We start from the raw sequence: 10,605 nt of genomic DNA on the forward strand, positions 1-10,605 counted from the left end.
TATATATATATTTCAAAAACCAGACAACAACTTTCTTACAAAAATTATATTTTAATAGGTTTGTTGAAAAAAACATCTTCCCACCACATAAATTTCTAGAAAACAACAGAAAAATAGTTGCCCGAATGGAATTTTGTTGGCAGTTTGAAACGCAAAGCAAACAGACTAGCACATGCACATAGAATTTAGTCATAGCTAAAGCAAACTATATCTAAACTAGAAATACCTTGGTTAATATAACTTGAGTTGAAAATAATGATATGCTATTTTAGAATTTAAACCATCTTGATAATCAAGTGGTGAATGCCTTAATTGGTCTTTTACTCCTTAGATTAGACGTCACCTAATTCTTGACCAATGGGTCAAATTGTGCTAACTCAAATTTTCTGATTAACTTAACTGTCAATCAATTCTGCCTCCTAGCTTTAAGTTGATTAGGCCAACCAAGCTTGAATTGAACCTCTCATCACATAGGACTTAATGGGACCAACCCAAGTTTCCCTAATTATTAAACTCATTTAGCGATAAGTAATCCTTAGGTTTAACACATATAAATCTAGCCAAACATAGGTTAATAACTTAAATCTCTTGTCCAAACCCAACATGAGTTAGTCTAACATAGCCCATAAGAGTCTTAGATATTGGACCCATCTCTTAAGACCCACTTAGAACTGTTTAGGTTAACATAAAGCTTTCTAGTGACATCTAGGTGCAACATAAATTATTTTGATCAAACTTTGACTAATTTATTAATCCTAAGGCAACCTAAGCTAAACTATGATGAATCTTACAAAATGTAGTCTTGATTTATTAATCTCATCAATCATGGTTGATTAGCCTAATTTGTCAAATTTAATGCAACATAGACTACTCTGCCTTGACCCTTACAAAACTTAAGACAAATCAAATGGACTCTAGCTAGGGACCAACTTAGGTCAACCTTGACCCAATTTAATTAGCTAGCTTTTAATTAATTAATTAAATTAATTCAAGTATCCTATGAACTAATTGGTATCCAAAACCCTAGGGATCCACACTTGGTCAACCTATAAATCCACAACCAAATCATTCTCAATTAGTGGTCAAACTTGGCTTAAATTATATTCTAGGCCTACAAATGTAAAATAAACATATTAAGTAATTAAAAATATTATATAAATTTAAGTAATTTTATATATTTATATAGTTTCAAAAAGTTTGAATTTTATAAGAAATTTAATTAGTATTTATGTTCAATATTAAAAATTATTATCTATAATAAATAAATTTAAAAAAAAAATGATTAATTTTAAATTGAATTTGGCATTCATCAACCACTATTCATGCATTAATATATAAATCAAATATTCATAGGTTTCATTTGTTCATCAAAATGTACCTTTTAATATTAATTTAACCGTTGATTTATTAAATATAAAATTATCATGCACAATACTTTTTGTGCATCAAAATGTATTTTTAAGTTTATGTTCTCATGCATGTATCTTCGTGCATAATTTTCCCATTAATTGTTTTTTTTTATAAAAGGAAATATTACAAAAATGTTAATCTCAAATATGCATAAATGCATATCATATGATCATAACTTTCATGCACTTATCACATCATGCATTCAAACCATCTTTGTGTAATTTCATACACATGCATTCAAGTAAAATTATTTAAGGCTTACCTTATTAATGATATTTTACCAACTTTGGTTGTGCATGATTGTCTATATTGATTGTGTACGTATATTCACATACACACAAGGGCCGAATCAGACTATATCCAAAGTGAGCAATTACCCTCCCGAAGAAATTTGAGATTTTATCTATATATATATAGTAAAATTTAATAATGTTTTCTTACTTAGTTTAGACAACTTAGTAATTTTAGTCCCATTCGATATAATTTTTTTGCCCAATGCTTAAAAAACATAGATATTTGATGATTTTACCCACCCTGAAATATAATGTTGATTCTGCCCCTGCATACATATGTTATTTATTTGCCTCTTTCTTACCATATTTATAAATAATAATAATAATAATAAGATAAAAGGCATACAAGTGTACATAAATAAACCTAATACCTCATAAAGAGATGTCGTATGTGTGATGAAACTACAACCATAAGAGACATAACAAATATTAAAATAATAATGCATTGATATGCCTTAATTAATACCTAATGTGAAGCATAATTAATGCCACAGCTGCAAATTATTAGAAATAATAACTGCATTAGGAAAAAGCTATTTAAATGCGTATTAAAAGACATTTCTTGCTTTAATTTTTATGAGTTGAGATTAGGGGTGTAAATTAATCGAGTTTGAAGAAATATGTTCATGTTTGACCGCTCGATTTTTTTTTTTTTTGACAAAATGACTCGTGAATAGTTTGTTTGTATTTGGCTCGATTAAACTTTTGTTCTTTTCCAGTTATGTTCAATTTGAAATTTGCTCGGACGATTTAAATATTAACATTTTTTAAAAGTAATATAAATTATTGTAATAATATTATTGTAATTATTTAACTAATTCATGCTAAAATAAATGAATAGCAAATTGTTAGTATTCGACTCATTTATTTAATAAAAAATAATTAAATATTAGCTATTTAAAGAGCCGAGCACGAGTTGTTAGCGCACGACGAGCTTTCCTGACAGTTTTAATTGTAATAATCTCTTATAGGGACATAAATTTCTATTTTTGAGGCAATTATGTGTCAATCATTTAACAAATTTTAATGCAAAATAATAAATAATAAATAAATTTATATAGTTTATTTATATTAGCCAACTACAAAAAATTATCATTGGCAGCTTAATTTCGAAATAAAATAATAAAAAAGCATAATGGTATTAATGATTTGAGACGCCGCTCGTGATAACAATTCCTTAATGTTTTTCTCCCACTAAATTATAATTAGATTATGCAGGCTCGAATGTACATACAAAACTGCATAATTACTCTTCATAAAGATTTAGGGGCCGTTTTAAATCACTTGCTTTTGATAAATACAGGTTATATTTGTCGTAAAAAAGGTGCATGTGAATTATTATATTGATGTGTCATCAATAAATTACATGGCATTCTTACCAAACCAACAGCTAATAGCCATTTTATAAACCAAATGTGCATTTGAGAACAAGCTTCAGAAAGACTTGCAACATCAAGAAACAAATAATCATACTGAAACACAACTTCAATTCTCCTGCTTGCTGTTACAATCACGAACAACAACCAACATTTATGCCACTAGCTGGGTTCAGCTACATAGATCCTTTTTCTCCATTTTGTTGAGTGAAAAATTTTCATTTAATTCCAACGAATTAATATCATTTTATATGTAACATGCTCAAATAACATTTTTAGGTCTACCTCAACCTTTCTCAACATTAGTCGAATCTAAAACATTTACACTCCTAACCAGATCATCAGATAGTCTACGTTTAATTGACCAAACCAACTAAGATGACTCTGTCTAATCTTGTCTACCACTAGAGCTACACCAACCCTTTCACAAATACATTTATTTCGCATTTTGTCTCCAAGAGTCAAGTTACTCATTCAACTAAACATTCTCAACTCAACAACATTTAACTTAATTTTGTGCTTCTCTTTTATATTCTCACATTATGTGCCATAAAGTATAATGCAAATGCCAACATTCTGATCCAATGTATAAATAATGTTGGAAATCCAAGTTGTTTCCATCTTCCATCAAGGAAATGCGCATTAAAACAGTCAAAAACCCCCGTTAAATCTAATTTTGCACATAATCTCCTCTTAGAAGTTAGAGGAATGGACTCCATAAAGAATCTCATTAGATAAAATAATGTTATCAGCAATATCACTACTCACCTTTAATAAAAATAGCTTGTGGACGATGAATGTTACCGAGAAGAATGTGCCTGAGTTCATCTGTAATGAGCTTAACATAGCAATATCACTACTCACCTTTGAAGCAAGTCAGTGATATCCCAATGATGCACTCTATCAAATTTTTTCTGATAAGAAAAATAATAATTATTATACTTCTAAACCATGACTTCTTACCATTATATTAGTTAAATTTATCTTTTCATAGTTATAATTTCAAAGCTAACATAACATACATTCATCTAAAATAGATGACAACATCAAACATCAAACATCAAACATCAAACATCAGGTCCTGTAAAACCGCAGTTAGTTTCTGAACAATGTGATGCAATCAGATGAGATCCTCAACCACACGATGCGCTCATTCAATGCTTGATCAAAGCATTGACTTCCCTCAATATTATAAAAGAAATAATGGAATTTTTAATAAGAAATCTAGAAGCTGGAGCTTCAAGGACTTGAAAGGCTTTGGTTAGTTGAGAAAGCTAAGTCCTGGTAAATACAAGTCATTCATTTGCTGATTATTTATGTATTTAATGAGCCAGAAATGAGGGTTAGTTTACTTGCATCATGTTGAAAGCTGGGCAGTAGTGGTTGATATTCGTTTAGAAGAACTCTGCAATTAATGATTATTAAAGTATTGTTAGGGACTATATACAGTCATTATAAGTAAAATAACAGCTCTAAAATATAATATAAATTTCATTGACCTCAACATTGACATGTCTGAGTGCTACTTGCCTGGTGTTTTCCTGGTATGAATTTTGTATATGTGTAGTTGAATTAATGTATTGCAAATATGTCAATATTGATGAATTAATTGGCAATTTTTGATGCTCTATCTTGGTTTATGTGAGATTTGGCATCTACTGATTAGAAATAGGTTGAGGGAGTAATTAGAGGAATCTAATGCAAAAAGAATGGGAAAAAATAAAAATATATTATAATAGAAATTTCTACTTATAAGAAGTAGAGGGATTTACATTGATACCATCCAATTCCTACAAGTATTTACATATCTAATCTTTAAATTTATTTTTCATATTTGTACCGCCTAAATCTTTCATGTCACATCAAAAATACCATCATTTTAGCTTTTAAAAAGTGAAATACAAATTTTAACGAACAACAAGGTAGTATATGTATATAAAAATTTAAATTTAGAAGTTAGATATGTAAAAACATCAGAATTGAGTGATATGTATGTAAATCTTTCTGGTCTAAATGTTAATAAGTTTAAACAATTGATAGCCTTGTCATGTTACCACCACTATAAATTATAGGGATTAATACATATAGAACATCTGAAACATTGATATATACAAATTAAGCACTCTTGTGATTTTTTTGAACTACGAAACTGATGTATTTACACGTGCCACGATCAAACTATTGAGAATTTGATAGAAAACAAAAACAAGTTTGATATTTGAGTGAGAATTTGAAAAATGGATGGAAGATGGCCGTTGATTTGTAAATAACAAATTTGGGATGGCCTCTATATAATTGCCCCATTATAAGATGAAAACCCCAAAGGAAACATCTCTGATGAAAAAAACCAGTAGAATTCACCTACTTAAAAATATGCTGCTTTAGTATTTTTATCTTTATTTTTATTAATTTTTGTTTGGAGTTGGTGTTTGGTGTTTACTATTAAGAAATGTGAGGGCTCTTTGTTTATATGGAACGGCCATCTTACTCTTCTGCAGTACATAATAATCATAATATTTTATAAGTTTCATCAACTATAGCTGCTGCATATATATATATATATATATATATATATTCTTCTAGTATGCCCAGCTGGAAGATGATACATCATACATGTGATGATGACCTCATTGCCATTGAAGATCCATCAATTGATCAGCAAATCTCTTAAGAAAATGTAGGGATAGATCACCTTTCTCCATTAATTTATGCTAACTTTTTTCTTCCTTCAACATTCAATCGTCTGCACTTTGAGGAAAACTTTCTATAGTTTACGTCAGGATTCTGCCTAAACAAAGGTGTCAGTTATTTTTTTTCTTTATAATGTCGGTAATTCATAATGGCAGAGTGGCAGGTTGATATATGCATATGTTTAAGCTTTTTTTATTCTTACTTATTTCTGAAATGATCATAAAAATTACCTGCTTCATATATTTTTTTACTGTTTGTTGAATCTGAATTGATACGGGAGTTGCACTGAATGAATAGAGCGTAAGCCAGAAGAGATAGAATGATAAAATGGATTCTTGATTAGCCCGTTGTATATGAAGAAAGGGTTCCCCTATTTTTGAGAGAGGAGAGCACATTGTGTGTAATTACATGCTTATATATATTTTAATGGGGTCGTTATAGGATATTTAGGTAGCTCACAAGTATAAGCCTATGGTTTGACTACTCTAATATTTGGTCGGCTGTGATTAGTGGGCTTCTGAGGTTGTCGGTCAGCTTCTAATGATCTTCGGGTTCGACGGACTTGACTTGGTTGACTTGATTCTACCGATCGACTTTGAGCCCGTTTGGGGCAGCTTATAGGGTGCGGCGGCGTTTTGAGAACTCCGCCGTTTTATTTAAATAACACGTTCGGCTGAACGTTTTAGTACCGCGGCGTTCGAATATCACGATTTCCTCAATACCTTCGAAATTCGGGCTTCCCCTGCGTTCCGCGTATGATTTTCGTGTTTAGGGCAAGAATTCCTCTGTTGCCTTTTCGAGGTCTCCCTCGCCCTCGCTCTTTTGAGGAGAATTGACATTCTACTCCTTCAGTTTGACTGAGAGCGGCGAACATAAGGTATTATTTTCAACCTCATACTCTCGCCCTACCCGATATCCCTCTCCTTTCTTCCCGCGAGTATGTATTTGACTCTCCTATCAGTATTTCCTGTTACTATGATCGTTTGAAATGAACTAGTGCAAATTTATGCTTCGAAATGTTGGATTTTCAAATATGATGTGGTTATTTGAAAGAGTATAAGTTTTTCTGTGGCATTTTTACATACGTATGACCTTGTTCTGATGCCTGTGAATTTTTTGAGTTACAATATTGAGACATTAACGTGCTGAGAATCAAATTTGTGCTTGTAATGAGGGGGAAATGTTGGAATGCTGGAATATTTGGGAATATTTTCATTTCCCGTGATTGGTTGAAATGAAAAATGGAGGATTTACATACCTTCCACTGTATGCAGTTACATTTCAATTCCTATGCTCTTTCTAGTGGTGTATTTACATACATAACGCATTCTCCCTTCTTACTTTTTATTTAGATGATTTATAATGGGCCATTTACGGTGGAATTTGCATTAGTGGAATGCTGTCTCATTTCTATGTTTCAGTATAATGGGGGCATTACATACATGCAGTGAAAATGGCAATGCATTATTTGTTTGTAGTATAATGGGGCATTTACATACATACAGTGGAAATTCATTAGTATAGAGTGCTATCTCATTTCTATGTCATCTATCTATAGTAATCTGTAGGTTTTTAGCATATTGGTAATGGTATTGGTTGTGGCATTGGAAATGACAATGACAGTGGAAGTGGCAATGGTATTGGTAGTGGCAATGACAATGGTAGTGCAAGCTATCTGCTATCTCATTCTCCACACATTTCAATACAAATAGAAATTTTCAACCTTTACATATTACGAGAGCTTATGCATCATTGCTCCATTTACAAATAGAAATTTTCAACCTGTACATAATAGAGAGTTTGGTTCCAATAGAGATTTTGGTTATATAGCGAATTTGGTTCTCTGAATGGCAGTAGTTATATAGAGAATTTGGTTTTTTTAATGCAAGCTATTAAGGTGGTTGAGCAGTTGTGTTCATCACTTATGTTGTTCATCATGTATGTTGTTCGTCATTTATGTTGCTTTGATAAGCTGAAACAGCTTTCAGAGGTACCTTGATTGGAATTATAGCAAGTCATCAACTGCCTCTCCTTATAGGCTGAACCGTAAATGGTATTGCTATAGCTGTTGCATTTGATCTTGCTTCTCAGATTATATGGTTGACCCGTAAATGGTGAATTGTTATTAGATGGCACAATTTTTGTTTCCTTAATATTTCAGTTTTTATTGAGCTACAACTGTTGCATATGATCTTGCTTCTCAGATCACATGGCGAACCGTAAATGGTGAATTGTTATAACAATTTTGAGTTTGTTCTCTTATGGATAAAAAATTCCTATCATCTCGCTTAACTCTAATGATAGGATATGATTAAGCCGTCGGGCAGCTCACTCCTTAACCAAGGAGTCCTTCGGAATGCTCTTGGAGTATATGTGGTTGATCCTCAGCCTCTTGATGAAGAGTATTTGAAGCGTTTGTGAGATGGCTGGTGACTTAGTTCCCTTGAGTTGGATGGCGAGCTAGAGTTAAATAGACGCCTTCTGTTGGACCGATTGATCTTGGTCTTTGCTTCAATTAGACTTTCAGACCCTGGTTTAGGGGGACTGCATTTGGTCAAGCGAGTCCTTTAATTTTCAGCTAACAGGTCTTTTAGACTCCAGCTGGCGGGTCCCTTGGTCTTCTACTGATGGGTCTTCTTGGCCTTAAGTCTCCGTGTCTCTGTCTATTGGGTCTTCTCGAGATTTGTGCTGATATATTGTTAATGTATGCTATTTAATGTCAATATGTTTTGCAGTCAAAAGTTGTATTAATATATATTTCAATTGACAGATTTCGTTGTTTTTTCAGACGAGTGTTTTCTCTTAAGTAGGCTTAATTAGTGCTAATCAACAAAGTTTATTTCATATGAAACCTTAAATATTATATTTTCGATAGCACGGTAGGTTGATGTGCTATTTGCAAATTCTTAATTTATAAGCTCTGACAAAGGTGTTAGCTTGGGTTGATGAGTCTGTATCATGACTTGGCTTGCAAATGATTTATCATAAATTTTGTTCTTCTTTGATATTGTGTCCACGGTTTACAATTGGTACAATCATGTGTTTACCTTTCTATTTTTTATAATTTTTTTCTACTGTGCTTAAAATCTTATTAGATTAGATGTCAAATTGAGCAATTAGGGGCTGTTTGGTAGCTTAAGTAGAATTTATACAGGATTTATGAGAAGTAGAGAAGGCTAAAGCTCAGGGAAGATGAATCTTATTAAATCCTATTAAAATTGCTAAATAGTTTCTCCGAATTTATTAGGATATGCTTATTAATATATCAAATAATTGTTCAAGATTTAAATTTTTCAAGATTTCATAAATTTAGATTTACTAAATTCCATTTAAATTAAATCCTACTTACAACCAAACAACCCATTAGAAATAATGAATTTTAAGCGCTTCTCTTTCTAAGTTGTATCTCTTTTTCAGTTTTCTTCTCTCGGATTTATGCTTAGGATGTTGTCTTGAATTTATTAAATCTAAGATTTAGCTTAGGAAGAAAAGATAACGAATTTGTTAGGTATGACTCATATATCATAAATGAGATATATGCTGGAGTGGAGCGGAGCCCACAAGCGGAGTGGAGCGGAAAGATTTGTCCAATCAGGGGAGTTTCATTATGTAGGTTGGGGGTGCGGGGGCAACACCCCACGATTTGGTTAAGGGATAATTTAAGTAATTACATATTGTACTATAGGGTTATATATATGTCATATTTATAATCTTAGGTGAGATTCTGAATCTTGTATTATGTACTTTTCTCTGAATATTGAAAAGGAAGTTGTCGCTCTACTCCTGAGGACGTAGGCATTTTTGCCGAACCTCGTAAATCTCTGAGTGTTATTCTGAATTTGTGTGGATTCCTGTTTTTTCTTCGCCCTAGTTTCTCAACAGAATTGATTTATACCAAATAGGACAAACAGATTTAATTAGATTTAACTTTAATCGAACCAAATATAATTTTGAATTTAATAAATCTGAATCCTTTTCAACATAAATTGTGATAGCAGCCAAACAGCCCTTAATTTATGAGTGAGGATTAGATATATTCACGAACAGAATTGAATCCAACAAAAAAAATTAAATCGAATTCAATTCATTTATTAAACCAGCTGAAAATATATATCAACTAAAACTCGCCGCTTTCAAAACCAAGTCCTGCCACTGTCTCCAGAAATATTTGTCATGCTGATTAGTGTGGGGCCCAGATCTAATATATATATATATATATAAACTTAAGTTATTATTTTTGAGCTGTCTTAAAAAAATTATTTTCTTAAAAATTAGTTTTTATATTAAAAAATAATTTATTTTAAAATTTTTGAAAAAAAGGTTCTAAAGAGTAGGTATACATATAAGGGCCGTAAATTGTAATCGACCTGAGTATAATTGTTCGGACTTGACTTGGTATAATTATAAGATATTCATATTCGGCTTGAGCTTGTGTCGGGCTTTTATATATTATTCAAGTTTGATTTGTTTAAATATTTCAATGTTTGATCTTAGTTTGCTTGTTATAACAAGTGAATGATTATTTAAACAAGCTAATAAATGAGTTAAAAATTCAAATGAATATATAGATTTTTCATATAAAAAATTTAATAAAAAATTTTATAAATATAATTGCACCTATTAATTTATCGATTAAATTTGCATCCAACTCTCATATTCAGATGTAGGTATTGATTTACTTATAGTTATATGCACAAATTTTTTCCTAATTTTAATAGAGAATTTTGTAGATGTCTTTTAGATTAGAAAAAATATTACCTCAGGAGTACTGATGCATCACTACTCCAATGAAGGGATGCCACGTAGGCACCACGGTGGGACCATTGCCTACGTAG

This window comes from Phalaenopsis equestris, unplaced genomic scaffold, assembly GCF_001263595.1.
Source record: "Phalaenopsis equestris unplaced genomic scaffold, ASM126359v1 Scaffold198212, whole genome shotgun sequence".
In the NCBI taxonomy this organism is placed as follows: Eukaryota; Viridiplantae; Streptophyta; class Magnoliopsida; order Asparagales; family Orchidaceae; genus Phalaenopsis; species Phalaenopsis equestris.